Source organism: Pinus tabuliformis, chromosome 7, assembly GCF_031772625.1.
Source record: "Pinus tabuliformis cultivar Carrire ecotype Pingquan chromosome 7, CPIR1, whole genome shotgun sequence".
Classification (NCBI taxonomy): domain Eukaryota; kingdom Viridiplantae; phylum Streptophyta; class Pinopsida; order Pinales; family Pinaceae; genus Pinus; species Pinus tabuliformis.
In genome coordinates, this window is record NC_142293.1 from 1,329,738,256 (window position 1) to 1,329,758,668 (window position 20,413).

A 20,413-nucleotide genomic window follows, 5' to 3' on the forward strand; every position below is an offset into this window, starting at 1 on the left:
CCAACCAACTCCTAACTAAAAAACTACTTTGGAGTTGGTATAAAAAGACATCAAAGGGAAGGCATAAGGGAGAGAGAAAAGAGAGAAAGATTATTATGCTGAGATTTTCCCCTTAGACCAGGTCTGAAGTCCTTGGTGCCTTCTGCACTTCCCCCATTTTGAATAGGAAACCCTTGTTTCCATGTGTATTGGTGATCATTCATTCTTTATATCACCATTGAGTAAGACTTGGAAGGAGCTCTTATTGGAGGCTTGAGGCTGGAACGAATCCGGGAGGAAGCTTTGCTTGGAGCCTGCTGAAGGTGTTTCAGGTGAAATCTTTCCGTTATATGTACTTTACTTGCCTTTATATAAAGAAACACGTCTTGGTTCCCGAAACAATCTTTCTTTGTGCTTATGAGATTCTTGTTTTGAATTCTTATGCAAGTAGTTACTTAAATATTTTTATAACTAACTTTATAGCATGAAGATGGTTTATGTATAAGTATTTGTCCATGTACTACTGTGTTCTTTGATTTGTTTGTTTTACAGGTCAAAGGAGAAGAAGGGAACTCCAAGAAGGGTTTGGACCCTAAAGGCCTTCTCGAACGTAGGACCTTAGGTACGTACCCTCAACATTAGAATTTTCTTACGGTAAAGATAATGGTTGTGTGTGTGTTTCTTTGAATAAGCAATTTTCAGTCTGGTAGAGTCTTAACCCAAAGGACCCTAGGGGTACTTTCCCCTCAACCACATGTGATGGCCGGTTGCAACTAGTAACGAAGTCTATAAATCTATTCTACTAATGCAAAGACAGGATGACAACTCTCTTGCATTAGATAGAAAGAAACCTAGACCACCTATTCAATGATGCATACAAGATTCTAACACAGAGATAGGATTACAACTATCTAGTCCTAAATATCAAGATATCAAGAACACAGCATATCAGGCATAGCTTAGAATAGAGGAAAATGGAAAGTGAACAGTTAACAGTAAAAGAAGCTTGTATTAGCTGACAATGAAGATGAGACACTGCAAGTGACAAAATATCTACAGTCCCCAGAAGTTGAACTTTACATCAAATGCCAACCTTGATTACATCTTGCTTCTAGGTATTTATAGATTTACATTATAGGGGCACTTGGCCATTTTAGGTATGGAGGGGTCATAATTGACCACCAACCACATTTAACTGCCTGATGGAGTGTCTGAACATGCTTGCTTTCTTTAGTGGATGAATTTGACCTGCTCAGGTGTTGTGCTATCCCTTTTTGGCTATTGGAGTGCTCGTACCAGTGGAGTCCATAACTGATAAATTCAGTTATAGGGTCATGTTGCATCCTTTTCCCTCTTGATCATGCTTTCTATTTAATATGGTTGTTGGAAGCTTGATTGCAACTGGTACTAGCAAAATGGTTATCTCCTTCCTTATGCAACAGAGTGGTCAAGGAAGTGGAATGCATGGGCAAATAGTCAATTAGGATGAGAAGGAAGGATGACCATCAGATCGAGGAAACGGAGGGCGAAGATGGCTCGACGGATGCTACAGGCCGAGGTGGGAGCGGAGTAAATTGGGGCCATCAGATCTTCAACGGACATGTCAGACGGTCATCAGGAGTCGAAGTTGCACGGGCGTTTAACGGGCGGGGTGGATTGGTCAAGCAGTAAATGGTATTCATCGCACTGCTTTCGGGCATGAAGTGGTAAAAGCCTAAAGTCGCGCGATTCCATTCAGCGATCGACACGTAGCGGTGGATGAGAGAGAAAAACCGCTCTCATCATGTGTTCATGTTTGATTGAGTTGTGGGCGCGATAAGAGCGAAAAGTGTCGGATCAGGCAGAGATGGTTCAGACCGTGGAGAGTGGTCAGACATGTTGCTTTATCGGGCATGATGTGGGCCATTAGATCGGCGGGGGTTAATCAATGGTAGGAAAAAGGCGCGAAGGGTTTTATGAGTGCATGAGGTCATATGGGTGTGGTTTTATGACGGGATTGGGGTTTACGCTCAAGGTTTAGGCCAAAAGGGGCTATTTTGCAAGGTTTAGGAGGCAAATAGGGGAAACAGAGATGGAGGAGAATAAACGAGGTAAGGGAAGAAAGGGGAAGGGGGCTAATGTGAGCCCTTCTTTGAACGTAACCAATCAGACCATGATCCTTTCTTACCTTAGGAAGTCAGCACTATACGGCAGAGCTAACACTGGCTCCTTCTGGGTATGAGATCCTCCCTGTGAGGTCTCAAGAACTGTAGACCACTGCCTTTCCTACAAAATAGATCATCGAGAATTCTAGTATTCCATTGGGCATGGAGTCTAATTAAGCCTACACTAAAACATGTAAAAAGAACATATTTACAATGTTGAGGCATAAAAACCTTAATTAACATAAACCTTAAAAAACCACCCATTTACTGGGCCATCAAAAACTGTTTCTCCTTCCATGCTTTGCAGCATGAAAGTGTTGTTCCCCTGGATCTGAGCAATGACAAATGGCCTAGTCCACAGAGCATCGAACTTCCCATGATTGCCTTTCTTTTCCTTCAGTGCATCTGATTTGAGCACCAAGTTTCCAATTTGAAAATTGTCCACCTTTTCCTTTCTGTCAAAGGCTTCCTTGATTCTCTTTTGATGTGTTGTAGAATTTTCAATCAAATGATCCTTGATCTAGTTCACTTCTGCCAAGTCACTAACCCTCTTTGCCATGTCATCTTCCTCATTCTACTCTTCCTGCGAGAATTTAGCCACAGGGAGGGTCAGCTGAATTGGGAATACAACCTCAGTGCCATATACTAGCTTGAACGAAGAATTCCTTGTGGATTTCTTGGTGGTCACTCAGTCAGCCCACAATGCATATTTCAGCTTGGAATCCCAGTTCCTCTTGTTGTCCTCCAGTAGCTTTTTGATTATCCTTATCAGGCTCTTATTGGATGATTCTGCTAGACCATTACCTTGAGGGTAATATGAGGTGTAATGAACTAGTTTAATGCCCATTGAGTCACACATATCCACCAACTCATTTTCCCTGAATGCTGCTACATTGTTTGTAACTAATTTGTGTGGACAACCAAACCCGGTGAAAATATTTTATGTTATGAACTTCATGACCACATGGTGGTCAACTTTCCTTGTAGGAATGGCCTCAATCCATTTAGTGAAGTAGTCGGTGGCTACCAAGATCCATCTGTGCTGGCCACTGGAATGGGGATTAATTTCCCCTATGAAATCCAAACCCCACTGCTGGAAAGGACCACTGGCATGTATTGGCTTTAAGGGTAAGGATTTCAACTGCCATTTTCCTTCAAACCTCTGGCACCTGTCACAAGATTTTACAAATGAAAAGACATTAGAAAACAAAGTGGGCCAGTAATACCTAGCTCTAAGGATCTTATGGGTTGTAGTTTTCCAATAGTGGTGTCCTCCACAAATGCTAGAATGAAACTGATGCATGAACTCCATGGATTCCTATTTGTCCAGACATCTTAGAAGGATTCCATATGGATCCCTCCAATAGAGTAGGTTTTCATGAACACAGAACTTGGTTGTCATGAGCTTAATAGTTCTGTCTTGGCTTGAACTTAGGCCTGGAGGGACTTCTAGCTTCAAAAAAAAATGAACTATTGTAGAATACCATTCACAAGAAGCTATATTTTTTTCCAATGATTGGTTCTACCCTGGTTCAACTGTTTCCTCCCCTGTCTGTCTATCATCTGAGCTTGTGCCTATCCAATTCATGTCCAACATTTTGCAATTTTCTTCAGCCATTAGTTTGGCAAGGCCTTGACCTCTGACCAGCTTGGTGGGATCTAATTCAATGTTGAATTCAATAAAATTTGCAATCCACTTAGCCCTTATTCCATCAATATCTAGCTATGTTAGGACATCCTTTACTGAAGCAGAGGGCACATATGTAATTACCTTGGAGTGTAGAATGTATATTCTAAAGGCTTTCAAGGATTTGATAAGAGAATAAGTCTATTTTTCTACAATGTCATTCCATAGTTCTGCATCCCTTAATGTTTTGCTAAAGAATGCCATAGGATGCTCTAAACCCTCATCATCTTTTTGCATCAAGACCACTCCCAGGGTTTCACCGAAAGAAAAGGAGAAGATATGGAACTCCTTGCTATAATTTGGGCTGATTAAGGTGGGAGCTTCCATAATAGCTCTTTTGATGGCTTCAAAAGATCTTCTTGTTGCATCAATCCATTTGATATATGATCACTTGTTCAGCATGAAGGTGATGTGTTTTACCAATTCTGAAAAATTAGGAATAAACCTCCTTACAAAATTTATTTTTCCCAGAAAGGATTGGATGTCCTTTTTTGATCTTGGGATAAATGGGGTCTATATTGCTTTCACTCTTTCTGGGTCAATCTTGACACCTGCAACATAAACAATTTGTCTTAACAGCTTGCCCTCTTCTAAAGCAAACTGAGAATTTTTAGGATTGACTGATATCTCAAACCTTCTGCACTGCAGAAACACCTTCTTCAAATGCTGTAAATGATCTTGATGGTTGTTGGAGTATACTGTTATATCATCCAGGCAGACAAGGACAAATTTATCCTTCTCTCCCACAAATGCTATATCCATAGCTCTCTGAAAGGTGGCTCCATCGTTCATCAACCCAAAATCCATCTTAGAGTACATGAAAGTGCCCTAAGGAGTGGTGAAAGAAGTCTTTTCTTGGTCATTTGGATGTACAACAACCTAGTTATACCTTGAAAATCCATCTAGGAAAGACATGACTTTGGCTCCTGAGACTTTTTGCACCAAGTGCTCCATCTTGGGTAGAGGATAGTTGTCTTTCTTAGAGCATTTGTTTAAGTTTCTGAAATAAACTCACAACCTGATATCTCCATTTTTATTCCTCACCACCACCAAGTTGAATACCCATTTTGAATATCTCAGAGGAACTATGATTTTGGCAGCCAATAGATTCTTGATTTCTTTTTCAATCAGAGGGAGGAGCAAAGGATCGATAGGCCTTAGCTTTTGCTTGAAAGCAATGGTGTCTTTTTCCAATGGGATCTTATGCTGGATGATCTTTTTGTCATAATTTTTGAGGTCACTGTATTCCCAGGCAAAGACATCAACAAATTGCTTCATTATGGTGTAGTACTCAGCACTTTGGGCCGCAGACAAATGGGTGGACAGATTTATATAATTTGGATGATCTGGACTCCCTATGTTATGCTTATGGATTGCAGATTGATCTTCTTTTTGGTTCCTTCTTATGAGGCACATCATTTTGGTCAAGCAGCTTCTCTAAAGGCACTAGCCCTTTAGATATATGATTGCTCGGCAACTAAACAATGTTGTCTTAGCCAATTTTGTTCCTAAGCTGGGGTTGGGGACTTTCCTTCAAGGTTTCATTCTCTTGATCAATTTTGTTTCAGATAATTCATTAATGACTTGTAGAAACCTATTCACTTTATCATCATCCTCAAAGACTTCCCAATGTTGGACATTATCAGGAAAGGATGGTCTATATTTTAACTGGACTTCATAAACCAATATAGGGGGCATGGGAGGGATGAACATGCTAGCAAATACAACAAGGGAATCAGCAAGCTGATTCTTGACTCTAGGAATATATGAGATACAAAAACTATCAAAAGAATCTTTGAGTCTCCATACCTCATCCCTATATGCTTTCAGCCTTGGGTGCCTTTCTTGGAATGTTTTGTTCACTTGTTGAATGACGAAATCAACATCTCCAAACACCTTTATGTCCCTGATCCCTCTGTCTTTGGTAGCGTTTAAGCCCAATATCAGAGCCTCATACTTTGATATATTGTTGGTGACCTGAAAAGTCAGCTTCAGAGACAGATGTGTGTTTTGTTGCTTTGGAGATACTAGCACCACTGCTGCTCCTGCAGTTTGCCTTGAACATGCTCCATCAAAGAAAATATCCCAAACCTGATTTCCTTGCTCTTCCATGGCCTCATCTACTGGTTTTTTTAGCTGCACCAGGACCTTATGGGATTCTTCAATTTGAAGAATACATGCTCCAAAATCAGTGTCCACAACATAAATAGGATGATTAGTGGGATTCTTGTCATCACTGATGATGTAGGCTAGCTGAGCTTCCCTATATAGTCTTCTTCTTTCTCCTCCAAAAACTGGGACAGTGGCATAAAATAAATCATTCTGCAATGTCCCACCCAGCCTCTTAATCCACCCTCTAGAAAGTAGCATACCAAACTTAGGGGGGACATCTACTACCACAATATCCATCATCATTCTTTTCATGGGCAGCTGAGTTAGGGTGATAGCCAAGTCTTTGATTAATCCCAGATACTTCACCTTCCTTGAATCAAGGGAGAATAAATCATGATAAGGTCTGGTAATGTCAAGGCCTAACTCTTCCATGACAGCTTTGGGCATCATATTATGGTTGGCACTTGTGTCCAACAAACAGTTGTGGATGGTTTTGTCATGAATGGTCAAGGAGACATAAAATGATGGGGAGCTCTTATCAGAGGGTTTAGTCATTTGGCTAAGCATAACTGCAAGTTTATCATCTTGTAAATTTACATAGTCATTGGAGGCTTCTGTGGCATTGAGCTTGTTATCACTGAAAATATTTCAAAGGAAAAGGAGAGCAGAAATCTTCATCAAATTCAAGCAAGGCAGCTCCTCAATTAAGCAAGGTATTTTCTTCCAAGTTGTTTTGTCTAAAGAAATTTCAAAGGAGAAAATGTCAAAATAAAGGAAAATATCATCATCAGTACAACCATCACCAATGTACAAGAATGACAGAAACAAGGCAGCCAGCAGTCAAGAAGAAAGACAGAGCTTTGAGGAGGATAAGGAGAAATTTTGAAACTAGCTACAAATCCACATTTTCGTAGCGCAGACAGTGTAAAAATTCTATTTTGCGCTACGAAATCAGTGTTTTCGAAGCGCGCTGCGAAACCCCTGTAGCAGCCTGTTTCAGCTGAAGAAACTCTGTTTTCTGCTTTTACTAGTCAATTTCTAAAAGCTTTCCTGAGCAGCTGAGAACTTAATTTTGCAAACTAAAAGAGGCTTTTCTTCCTAACATGTTGTACTACAAAAACCTCTTTCCGTTTCTTCAAATTCGTTCTGAGGTGGGAGTAATTTATGGTTAAACTTGCGCTACGAAACTGCAGAAAGTCAAGCTTTGTCTACTGGTTTTAGTAGTGTTTTTCAAAATCAGTTTCTGGTCACATGAAAGGCTATCTTGGAATTCTGAAGGAGGTTTCTCTTCATAACATGTCCAGATACAATAACCTATCTCACTTTATTCGTATGTGTTTTCAGTTGGGAGATAAGAAGCTTTCATTGAGACCCTAATTTCAGAAAACGGATTTTTCCCTGTTTGCCACGTGTTTTTCAAGGACAGGTTCTGGACCGCTGGAGAAATATTTTAAAAAACCAGGAGAGGTTTTTGTTCTAGACATCATGGGCTACAAAAACCTCCTTCAATTTCGTAAAATGTGTCATGGATGAAGAGATAAAGGCTCTGCAATTTTCAAGGATCTAACCCTAAGAACAGGGAAACATGTTCCCTAAATTCTAGGGTTTCTCATCAGCAATTGGGTGACCACGTGGGAGGCTTCATCAAATTCGACCTCATGGAGTATTAGGTGTCAAAGAATGCTTTAAATGTTTATATAAGTTTTTTGTAATCATAATAAGGAGTTACACTCCTAATTGTATTAGGTCTCTAGGACTACTAGTTAGGTGTCAAATACATTTAATGGTTTGTTTTATGGTTAGAATAGGTGTCACTGATGGCAAATTCGAATTCTCTTGAGGAGGGATGATGGAATCCTAATTGTAAATGCTTTATATAGAGCAAGAGATCGAATTAGCAAGGGGTTGGAGACTTTTTGGCTCAATTGCTGCTCTATGTGCAGACTGTGTATATTTTTAACCTAATGCAGAATTTCTACTTAGACAACTCAAGATTCATGAAGAGTTCTTGTATGTTCTTATTTTGATGGCATCTTCCAATACTTACATTGCAGTGAGGTTTACTTATGATACTCAGAATTCATCAATGATGCTCTGACTTCCTTCATAGATAAACTAATTGTGTTTCACTGTTTTATATTTGCATTTCTGCACTTGAACTCTATAATGCCTTGACTTCCATGCTAGGTAGAATGTTTTGGCTTCACTACTCAGGATTCAAAGAGGGTTTTTAATGTCCTATTGTCTCATGGCTTTCCTCTTTCACTTACTTGCAGTGGTATGAATACATGTTACTTAGAATTCATCAATGATGCTCTAACTTCCTTCATGTATTTATAAACTGTGTTTCCTTGCATTGTATCTTTGTTTTGTTGATGTATAAAAACTCTCTATGCCCTGACTTCATGTTAAAGCTGATCTTGCTGTGGTACTGAACATACTTTGACTCCATAGCCCAATGGTAGCCAACCTTCATCTTTCAACCTATAAACATATACAATCACAAACTATAGAGTTAGCCATCTATCTTATTCTTTAATCAAAATCTTTAACCCTTTGAGAGAGCCCTCTCAGGCTGAGGAGGCTAAGGCTCAGCCAAAAGTTTGGTTTGAAATAGTTACTCAAAGTCTTCCTGATCAACAGCCTATCAGGGGCATGATTTTGTGATAACATTTTGGTGCGTCTGCCGGGAGCCTGAAGTCTATTCATTCCCGAAATCAATGGTTGAACTTTGAAGGTAGCAGGAACTCAGACATCTTTGAGGCTGCAAAACTACCTTGGCGACTCCACACATTGAATAAGAAATTGTAAGGTGACTCCACTGCTAGAAGATCAGTAGCTTGATAAAGTTTCAAAATGAGTTCCACTGCAAGAATGAATGCCAGGTATGCTCCTATGAATCGATCTCATATCCCTGGTTTTCCAAATCCTATGCCAAAGGTTGATTGGTTAGAGGATCTTCCGATATTCAAAGATGAAAAGAAAGACAATGCTGCTCTTCATTTGGTTAGGTTTCATATGCATGTACGCAGTCTTAAGGTTCACTTTCCTGAGGATTGTCTCATGAGGATGTTTATGGCCACTTTAGAAGGAAAAGCATGGTCTTGGTATAAAAGTTTGGAAAATGGTTCATTATCTTCTCTTGCTGATTTCCATGATGTCTTCTATGACATGTATAAAGAGTGTCATCCTTCCTTATTGTTGCTCAAAGATTGTTGTAGACATTCTTTAAGTCTTATTCAGTACTTTGAGGATTGTTATGATGATGATGAATTTAAGGATGAAGAAATTTTAGAGGCTCTTCATAACAATGCATTTCAACACCAAGAAGAAAGTACAACATCTCATGAAATGCAGCATGAAGATCAGCAGGGGTTTACTTATGAAAATCATATTACATCCTCTGAGATTGATGTAGAGATGCAGCGGACTTCTCAGTCTTCAAATCATAATGAAGATGAAAATGATTACGCACAGCAAGAAGAAATGTTGGAAGAAATTTTTTATGACCCTCAGGCAGAGGAAAAGGTTGTTCATTTTTGTGATTCCTTGCAGCAGCTTGCAACAAAGAATGATCTTTATAATGAGGAAAATTTCATTGTTTGTGGGCATCATGCAGAAAGGCAGTTGGATAGCACATCAAAGGAATTTTGTGTGGTTGAGGATAAGTTGTTAGAAGATATAAAATTTTATGAGAATCATCAAACTAACCATGTGTTTTTTGACCCTATAGCTGAATACATGGAAAAGATTTACTGTTCAGGCTTCCAATTATATGTTCATCTTGAAGAACAGTTGCACCTCATGCTTCCTTGGTTATTTCAGTATCTGGTTTATTTATGCTTCAAGCATAGTAAGGAGATCCGAGTTTCAGATCAGATTGATGACCGGATTTATTGGAAGTTTCATGTTCCTTGAGCTACAAGTGGAGCTTGCAGCTAATAGGGTAGGTAGGTAGGAAAGTGCAAATAAGCTCAAGGTGACTGAGCATTTTTATTTTTCAGTAGATATAGACTTCTTTCTCCTACAGTGATCATCAAGCTTAAGCCTGAGGTGAAGGCCCAAGGAACTTAAAGAAGATGTTTGTCAAAAAAAATTTTGTTCATGATAAGAGGATAAGGCACTGGAACTGCAGGTTCTTAGTGTACCACAAGGGCACACTATCCCAAGTGGAGCCACTGTTATCACTGAAAATATTTCAAAGGAAAAGGAGAGCAGAAATCTTCATCAAATTCAAGCAAGGCAGCTCCTCAATTAAGCAAGGTATTTTCTTCCAAGTTGTTTTGTCTAAAGAAATTTCAAAGGAGAAAATGTCAAAAGAAAGGAAAATATCATCATCAGTACAACCATCACCAATGTACAAGAATGACAGAAACAAGGCAGCCAACAGTCAAGAAGAAAGACAGAGCTTTGAGGAGGATAAGGAGAAATTTTGAAACTAGCCATGAATCCACGTTTTCGTAGCGCAGACAGTGTAAAAATCCTGTTTTGCGCTACGAAATCAAAACCCCTGTAGCAGCCTGTTTCAGCTGAAGAAACTCTGTTTTCTGCTTTTACTAGTCAATTTCTAAAAGCTTTCCTGAGCAGCTGAGAACTTAATTTTGCAAACTGAAAGAGATTTTCTTCCTAACATGCTGCACTACAAAAACCTCTTTCCGTTTCTTCAAATTCGTTCTGAGGTGGGAGTAATTTATGGTTAAACTTGCGCTACGAAACTGCAGAAAGTCAAGCTTTGTCTACTGGTTTTAGTAGTGTTTTTCAAAATCAGTTTCTGGTCACATGAAAGGCTATCTTGGAATTCTGAAGGATTTTTCTCTTCATAACATGTCCAGCTACAATAACCTATCTCACTTTATTCGTATGTGTTTTCAGTTGGGAGATAAGAAGCTTTCATTGAGACCCTAATTTCAGAAAACGGATTTTTCCCTGTTTGCCACGTGTTTTTCAAGGACAGGTTCTGGACAGCTGGAGAAATATTTTAAAAAACCAGGAGAGGTTTTTGTTCTAGACATCATGGGCTACAAAAACCTCCTTCAATTTTGTAAAATGTGTCATGGATGAAGAGATAAAGGCTCTGCAATTTTCAAGGATCTAACCCTAAGAACAGGGAAACATGTTCCCTAAATTCTAGGGTTTCTCATCAGCAGTTGGGTGACCACGTGGGAGGCTTCATCAAATTCGACCTTATGGAGTATTAGGTGTCAAAGAATGCTTTAAATGTTTAGATAAGTTTTTTGTAATCATAATAAGGAGTTACACTCCTAGTTGTATTAGGTCTCTAGGACTACTAGTTAGGTGTCAAATACATTTAATGGTTTGTTTTATGGTTAGAATAGGTGTCACTGATGGCAAATTCGAATTCTCTTGAGGAGGGATGATGGAATCCTAATTGTAAATGCTTTATATAGAGCAAGAGGTCGAATTAGCAAGGGGTTGGAGACTTTTTGGCTCAATTGCTGCTCTATGTGCAGACTGTGTATATTTTTAACCTAATGCAGAATTTCTACTTAGACAACTCAAGATTCATGAAGAGTTCTTGTATGTTCTTATTTTGATGGCATCTTCCAATACTTACATTGCAGTGAGGTTTACTTATGATACTCAGAATTCTTCAATGATGCTCTGACTTCCTTCATAGATAAACTAATTGTGTTTCACTGTTTTATATTTGCATTTCTGCACTTGAACTCTATAATGCCTTGACTTCCATGCTAGGTAGAATGTTTTGGCTTCACTACTCAGGATTCAAAGAGGGTTTTTAATGTCCTATTGTCTCATGGCTTTCCTCTTTCACTTACTTGCAGTGGTATGAATACATGTTACTTAGAATTCATCAATGATGCTCTAACTTCCTTCATGTATTTATAAACTGTGTTTCCTTGCATTGTATCTTTGTTTTGTTGATGTATAAAAACTCTCTATGCCCTGACTTCATGTTAAAGCTGATCTTGCTGTGGTACTGAACATACTTTGACTCCATAGCCCAATGGTAGCCAACCTTCATCTTTCAACCTATAAACATATACAATCACAAACTATAGAGTTAGCCATCTATCTTATTCTTTAATCAAAATCTTTAACCCTTTGAGAGAGCCCTCTCAGGCTGAGGAGGCTAAGCCTCAGCCAAAAGTTTGGTTTGAAATAGTTACTCAAAGTCTTCCTGATCAACAGCCTATCAGGGGCATGATTTTGTGATAACATTTTGGTGCGTCTGCCGGGAGCCTGAAGTCTATTCATTCCCGAAATCAATGGTTGAACTTCTGAAGGTAGCAGGAGCTCAAACATCTTTGAGGCTGCAAAACTACCTTGGAGACTCCACACATTGAATAAGAAATTGTAAGGTGACTCCACTGCTAGAAGATCAGTAGCTTGATGAAGTTTCAAAATGAGTTCCACTGCAAGAATGAATGCCAGGTATGCTCCTATGAATCGATCTCATATCCCTGGTTTTCCAAATCCTATGCCAAAGGTTGATTGGTTAGAGGATCTTCCGATATTCAAAGATGAAAAGAAAGACAATGCTGCTCTTCATTTGGTTAGGTTTCATATGCATGTACGCAGTCTTAAGGTTCACTTTCCTAAGGATTGTCTCATGAGGATGTTTATGGCCACTTTAGAAGGAAAAGCATGGTCTTGGTATAAAAGTTTGGAAAATGGTTCATTATCTTCTCTTGCTGATTTCCATGATGTCTTCTATGACATGTATAAAGAGTGTCATCCTTCCTTATTGTTGCTCAAAGATTGTTGTAGACATTCTTTAAGTCTTATTCAGTACTTGGAGGATTGTTATGATGATGATGAATTTATGGATGAAGAAATTTTAGAGGCTCTTCATAACAATGCATTTCAGCACCAAGAATAAAGTACAACATCTCATGAAATGCAGCATGAAGATCAGCAGGGGTTTACTTATGAAAATCATATTACATCCTCTGAGATTGATGTAGAGATGCAGCGGACTTCTCAGTCTTCGAATCATAATGAAGATGAAAATGATTACGCACAGCAAGAAGAAATGTTGGAAGAAATTTTTTATGACCCTCAGGCAGAGGAAAAGGTTGTTCATTTTTGTGATTCCTTGTAGCAGCTTGCATCAAAGAATGATCTTTATAATGAGGAAAATTCCATTGTTTGTGGGCATCATGCAAAAAGGCAGTTGGATAGCACATCAAAGGAATTTTGTGTGGTTGAGGATAAGTTGTTAGAAGATATAAAATTTTATGAGAATCATCAAACTAACCATGTGTTTTTTGACCCTATAGCTGAATACATGGAAAAGATTTACTGTTCAGGCTTCCAATTATATGTTCATCTTGAAGAACAGTTGCACCTCATGCTTCCTTGGTTATTTCAGTATCTGGTTTATTTATGCTTCAAGCACAGTAAGGAGATCCAAGTTTCAGATCAGATTGATGACTGGATTTATTGGAAGTTTCATGTTCCTTGAGCTACAAGTGGAGCTTGCAGCTGATAGGGTAGGTAGGTAGGAAAGTGCAAATAAGCTCAAGGTGACTGAGCATTTTTATTTTTCAGTAGATATAGACTTCTTTCTCCTACAGTGATCATCAAGCTTAAGCCTGAGGTGAAGGCCCAAGGAACTTAAAGAAGATGTTTGTCAAAAAAAAATTTGTTCATGATAAGAGGATAAGGCACTGGAACTGCAGGTTCTTAGTGTACCACAAGGGCACACTATCCCAAGTGGAGCCACTGTTATCACTGAAAATATTTCAAAGGAAAAGGAGAGCAGAAATCTTCATCAAATTCAAGCAAGGCAGCTCCTCAATTAAGCAAGGTATTTTCTTCCAAGTTGTTTTGTCTAAAGAAATTTCAAAGGAGAAAATGTCAAAAGAAAGGAAAATATCATCATCAGTACAACCATCACCAATGTACAAGAATGACAGAAACAAGGCAGCCAGCAGTCAAGAAGAAAGACAGAGCTTTGAGGAGGATAAGGAGAAATTTTAAAACTAGCTACGAATCCACGTTTTCGTAGCGCAGACAGTGTAAAAATCCTGTTTTGCGCTACGAAATCAGTGTTTTCGCAGCGCGCTGCGAAACCCCTGTAGCAGCCTGTTTCAGCTGAAGAAACTTTGTTTTCTGCTTTTACTAGTCAATTTCTAAAAGCTTTCCTGAGCAGCTGAGAACTTAATTTTTCAAACTGAAAGAGGCTTTTCTTCCTAACATGCTGCACTACAAAAATCTCTTTCCGTTTCTTCAAATTCGTTCTGAGGTGGGAGTAATTTATGGTTAAACTTGCGCTACGAAACTGCAGAAAGTCAAGCTTTGTCTACTGGTTTTAGTAGTGTTTTTCAAAATCAGTTTCTGGTCACATGAAAGGCTATCTTGGAATTCTGAAGGAGGTTTCTCTTCATAACATGTCCAGCTACAATAACCTATCTCACTTTATTCGTATGTGTTTTCAGTTGGGAGATAAGAAGCTTTCATTGAGACCCTAATTTCAGAAAACGGATTTTTCCCTGTTTGCCACGTGTTTTTCAAGGACAGGTTCTGGACAGCTGGAGAAATATTTTAAAAAAACAGGAGAGGTTTTTGTTCTAGACATCATGGGCTACAAAAACCTCCTTCAATTTCGTAAAATGTTTCATGGATGAAGAGATAAAGGCTCTGAAATTTTCAAGGATCTAACCCTAAGAACAGGGAAACATGTTCCCTAAATTCTAGGGTTTCTCATCAGCAGTTGGGTGACCACGTGGGAGGCTTCATCAAATTCGACCTCATGGAGTATTAGGTGTCAAAGAATGCTTTAAATGTTTAGATAAGTTTGTTGTAATCATAATAAGGAGTTACACTCCTAGTTGTATTAGGTCTCTAGGACTACTAGTTAGGTGTCAAATACATTTAATGGTTTGTTTTATGGTTAGAATAGGTGTCACTGATGGCAAATTCGAATTCTCTTGAGGAGGGATGATGGAATCCTAATTGTAAATGCTTTATATAGAGCAAGAGGTCGAATTAGCAAGGTGTTGGAGACTTTTTGGCTCAATTGCTGCTCTATGTGCAGACTGTGTATATTTTTAACCTAATGCAGAATTTCTACTTAGACAACTCAAGATTCATGAAGAGTTCTTGTATGTTCTTATTTTGATGGCATCTTCCAATACTTACATTGCAGTGAGGTTTACTTATGATACTCAGAATTCATTAATGATGCTCTGACTTCCTTCATAGATAAACTAATTGTGTTTCACTGTTTTATATTTGCATTTCTGCACTTGAACTCTATAATGCCTTGACTTCCATGCTAGGTAGAATGTTTTGGCTTCACTACTCAGGATTCAAAGAGGGTTTTTAATGTCCTATTGTCTCATGGCTTTCCTCTTTCACTTACTTGCAGTGGTATGAATACATGTTACTTAGAATTCATCAATGATGCTCTAACTTCCTTCATGTATTTATAAACTGTGTTTCCTTGCATTGTATCTTTGTTTTGTTGATGTATAAAAACTCTCTATGCCCTGACTTCATGTTAAAGCTGATCTTGCTGTGGTACTGAACATACTTTGACTCCATAGCCCAATGGTAGCCAACCTTCATCTTTCAACCTATAAACATATACAATCACAAACTATAGAGTTAGCCATCTATCTTATTCTTTAATCAAAATCTTTAACCCTTTGAGAGAGCCCTCTCAGGCTGAGGAGGCTAAGCCTTAGCCAAAAGTTTGGTTTGAAATAGTTACTCAAAGTCTTCCTGATCAACAGCCTATCAGGGGCATGATTTTGTGATAACAGAGCTCAAGGGAATCAAGGATGGGCTTTCTAAAGACCTCACTCTTTGCAAGTTCTATCAAAGGTACCGATATTTTTAACTTCTGGACTTCTGATTCAAAACTGAAAGGGGAAGGGAGCTTTTCATGGCTTCTTACCTCTTGTGTTGGTACTTTGAGGATGATGGGATCAATTGATGGTCTCTTCTGTTTGCTGATCTGCTGCTCTGTGGGGACAATAGCTCTTTGAGAAAGATTCTCTTTGACATTAATCATTCTTGACCTCAAATTGTATCTTTGGTGGTCTTCAGTCTATAGAATAGCTTCTCTATCGCACTCCTGACTAGTCTGTTTCCTGAGTAATGACTCTTCATAGGTGGCCAATGTAAAAAAGGCAGCACTACCCTTATCCTCCATGCAATGAATTTCATCCTCTTCATCAAATTGTTCCTCCTCCATGACTAAATTCTGGAAAGGAGACTTAACCCTTTGTTCGTCACTGACCTCCTTGCCCCTCTGAATGATCTGCAACTGTTCATTTGCTCTTCTGAATGGATTTGGATTTCTAGGAGAAAATGTGCTAGGTAGCCTTGCCTTCCTAGAACTCTGCTCAACCTTCATCTTGGATACTTCAGCAGCTAATGACTCTATCATTTTAGTCATTTTTTCTAACTTGGGCTCTGAAGATAGAGAAAAGGAAGAAGCCCCATCTCTATACCTCCTTCTATCAGCATGACCCTTGAGTTTCTCTGTAGCCATGATATTAGATTCCACCTCTAAGGTTGCATCTTGCATTTTAGCTAGAGAAGCACATATTCTTTCTCTTAATAGTAGGTAGAAATTAGAATCAAAGGCATTAGCATAGGTGAGTTTTGCAGAGGTGGGGGTAGGCTTCACTTCAGTTGGTATTTTGCTATACATATAGTTGAATCTTTCATTAAAGTCAGATAATTATTCCCCATTTTACCTTTTGAGGTTGCCAAACTCAGTATGGTAGTATAGTAGATCTTTCTTATCTCCCCAATGCTTTAAGAACACATCATCTAATGCTTCAATTTCTACTATAGACCTAGAGGTCAACTTTCTAAACCACTTTCTATCCTCTCCATCAAGGATTTGGACAAATACTCTCATCCACACATCATCTTCACTGATATCTAGGTTATTAGCATAGCTATAAAAAGATGTGAGGTGTTATTCTGTTGTTACTCCCTCTGTACTAGTGAACTTAGGCATGTATTTATGGTATTCTCCTGCGGGCATGCCATTCAAAGGAACAGGCAGGACCAAGGGTCCATACCTAGCAGCTATGATTCTTTCCATTTTAGTGTGTGCTTGGGAGCCTGCCATGATTGGGGTAGATGGAAAGGTACTGGCAGTTTGAAAGGTAGGTAGATGAGAAATGAATAACAAGGATAAAGGAATATGATGAACTATAGGGGAGGTTTTCTTTGGACTGAGATCCAAAGGGGAACTTATTGAACAAGGAGCTTTATGAATCTCTAGGATTATTTCTTCACTGGTAATTCTAGGCTCTATATTTTCAAAATGAACATGCTCAGTTACAAGCCTCTCTTGCAAAGATACATAATATTTTTTAGACTTACCTGATATTGATGCTCCTTTCTGAATGATCTTTTTCTGCTTAACAATCTTCTCAGGGTCAGGCACTGGGTCAGCCGGTGATTTCTGAGGATTTCTCTAGGTTTGCCTCACAAAGTAAGCCAGAACTGTGATGTGGAGTCGCCAAAAAGTGGGTCCTCCAGTAGAGTCACCAGATAGATGATTACAACCGAAAATGTGTCTAGACTTTGTCTATCATCAAAGCTCGATCTGTGTCATTTTCCCAGGGAAGCTGAGCTTCAATCTCCTCTCCCCAACAACGACACCAATTATGTTAGGATTCCAAGAAACTCTCCTAGGTTGTAGCTCAGAGATGCTTGGTAACGTATAAATTCAACTATTGTTGCAGGTTTGATGGAAGGATTGATGGTTGGGTTCAAGCCAGATAACCACTTCTACTTTGTTTCACTCCAAACATACGTGAACACCCCCAGATTACAAGGCTTTAGACCGCCAACTACTCATAGTTTTAGATAATAAGATGAATATGGAGAATACTAACCACACCAGCAGATTGATAAGACCATGTGATGGTCGACTGCAACTAGTAAAGAATTCTATAAATCTATTCTACTAATGCAAAGATAGGATGACAGCTCTCCTGCATTAGACAGAAAGAAACTTGGACCACCTATTCAATGATGCATACAAGATTCTAACACAGAGATAAGATGACAACTATCTAGTGCTAAACATCAAGAGATCAAGAACACAACATATCAGGCATAGCTTAGAATAGAGGAAAATGGAAAGTGAATAGTTAACAACAAAAGAAGCTTGTATTAGCTGACAATGAAGACAAGAAGCTACAAGTGAAAAAATATCTACAGTCTCCGGAAGTTGAACTTTACATCAAATGCCAGCCATGATTACATCTTGCTTCTGGGTATTTATATATTTACATTACAGGAGCACTTGGCCATTTTAGGTATGGAGGGGTCATAATTGACCACCAACCGCATTTAACTGCCTGATGGAGTCTCTGAACATGCTTTCTTGCTTTTGTGGATGAATCTGATCTACTCAGGTGCTGTGCTGTCCATTTTTGGCTGTTGGAGTGCTCGTATCAGTGGAGTCCATAACTGATAAATTCAATTATAGGGTCGTGCTGCATCCTTTTCCCTCTTGGTCATGCTTGCTGTTTAATATGGTTGTTGGAAGCTTGCTTGCAACTAGTATTGTTAAAATGGTTATCTCCTTCCTTGTGCAACAGAGTGGTCAAGGACATGGAATGCATGGGCAAACAGTCAATCGGGATGAGAAGGAAGGATGATCGTCAAATTGAGGAAACAGAGGGTAGAGATGGCTCGACAGACACTACAGGCCGAGGTGGGAGCAGGGTAAATTAGGGCTGTTAGATCTTCAATGGACAGATTGGACGGTCATCGGGAGTCGAAGTTGTGCGGGCGTTTAACGGGTGGGGTGGATTGGTCAGGCGGTAAATTATATTCATCACACCGCTTTCAGGCATGAAGCGGTGTTACCGGGAATAGTGTCTATGCAGAACTGCTAATCCCACTAAGGTTGGTAGCTACCTTAGAAACAAACAAAGTAAAACTACTTTTGTTTTCCTTTATGAAAGATATATGAGAGAAGAATAAAAGAGACCAACCTTTGTCTTGCGCTTGGTTCTTTGCTTGATTCCTCTCTCTTCTGATAGTCCTTTGCTACTTGCTTTCTTGTATACCCAGCTTCATAGAGTACCTGTAGAGTCAAAGCAGCATAACACTATACGAGAACATGGATCTATTATCATAAGCAATATAGGATCAGATGTATATTAACCACACAAATGCATAAAACATCAATCACACAAGTGTATGGAGGAAAACTAGAATAGTTTTATTGATAATCAAGAAAGAGCCAAGAGAATTACAACCAATTGTTCTGACCCAGCATCATCCTCTCAGCAAGTAAGCCCTTCTTCACCTCATGAAAAGTTTAGATCACCCAACACTATGATGTTGCCTCAAGAAACCAACAACAATTCCTTACAAGATGCAAAATTCCAGCCTTTGGATCTCTGGGATGAGGGATCCATATATAGATGTTTGCAAGGGAGATGAGTCAGCTTGTGATTTGATTAGTGTCTTCCCTCTGATATTTCTTGATTCCACTTGGAGATTGATGATCTCTTACTCACCCCTGGTCAAATTCAGATAGGCAAGTGTCACTGGAGAAGTTTCTGGAAGATTCAATGCTTCTCCACCTTGCGGGTTGACCCTGCCATTTGTCCCTTCTCGCCCATCGCACCCCATAGAAGAGCTTTTTGAAATGCAACGTACTTACTGTGTGTATTTAGGTGGGATGCAATGCACTTTGCCTATGGAGCAGGTGAATTGGTCCAGTTTTGACCAGTTCTGAGTGGTTTTTCATGGATAACTTCTGGGAGAAGCTGTAATCAGTTGACCTTGTTCTTTTAGGGGTTGGAACAACACCTTTAGGGACTTAGGAGCCCTTAGTTTATGGACATTTATGCTTGGGTTTGCAATGCCCAAAAATGTCTATAACAGTTGCCCCCTAAAGCATGAGGTCGTTAATCTTTTTGATGTCGGGTGAAATGCTTTATCATGAGGATCCGAAGTTCTTTCAAGCTGGAAGGATACCTGTAATAAGATACAATACAACACATTATCTTCATAATATTTTCATGATCTAGCTGAGGCGGGCATTCCCATGCTCAGCTTTATAAATTCATTTTGATGTACATAGGACAGACAATCGTCTGAGTGTAGACTGATGATTCCAGTAGAGCCATCATCCCTTAGATTGGATGATTATCTGTGCAGCAATGATGTACATTTGATTTTTTTATTTTCCTGAATATATATCGCAGCCTAGATGGATGAAACTAGATCTGGGGTCTTCAATCTCGTTCGATCTTCACTCAAAGTACAAGTCGATCCATGTGAGAGATGTTCTGGAGTCGAACATGGAAAGACATCGACTGATTACCAGGCAATGATGTAAGCTTTTAACAGGCACGAGAGGAATCACCGATAATGATAATGATCCTCAAGGTACTGCAGTACAATTCACGTGGTGTGAATAAGGGACTTGGCGTCGAACACCATGCAAAATCTTTCGGTTGAAGGCCATTGATGTAAACCTGTCGCCAGAAGTGAGAAACTTGCCATTGAG

The 20,413-nt window shown here is 39.2% G+C and overlaps 1 pseudogene; it reads left to right on the forward strand.

Annotated features, from left to right (window-relative positions):
- Positions 1-18,545, forward strand: part of LOC149252482 (calcium-transporting ATPase, endoplasmic reticulum-type pseudogene) — a 75,783-nt pseudogene extending 57,238 nt beyond the window's left edge.
- The last annotated feature ends 1,868 nt before the right edge of the window (positions 18,546-20,413 follow it).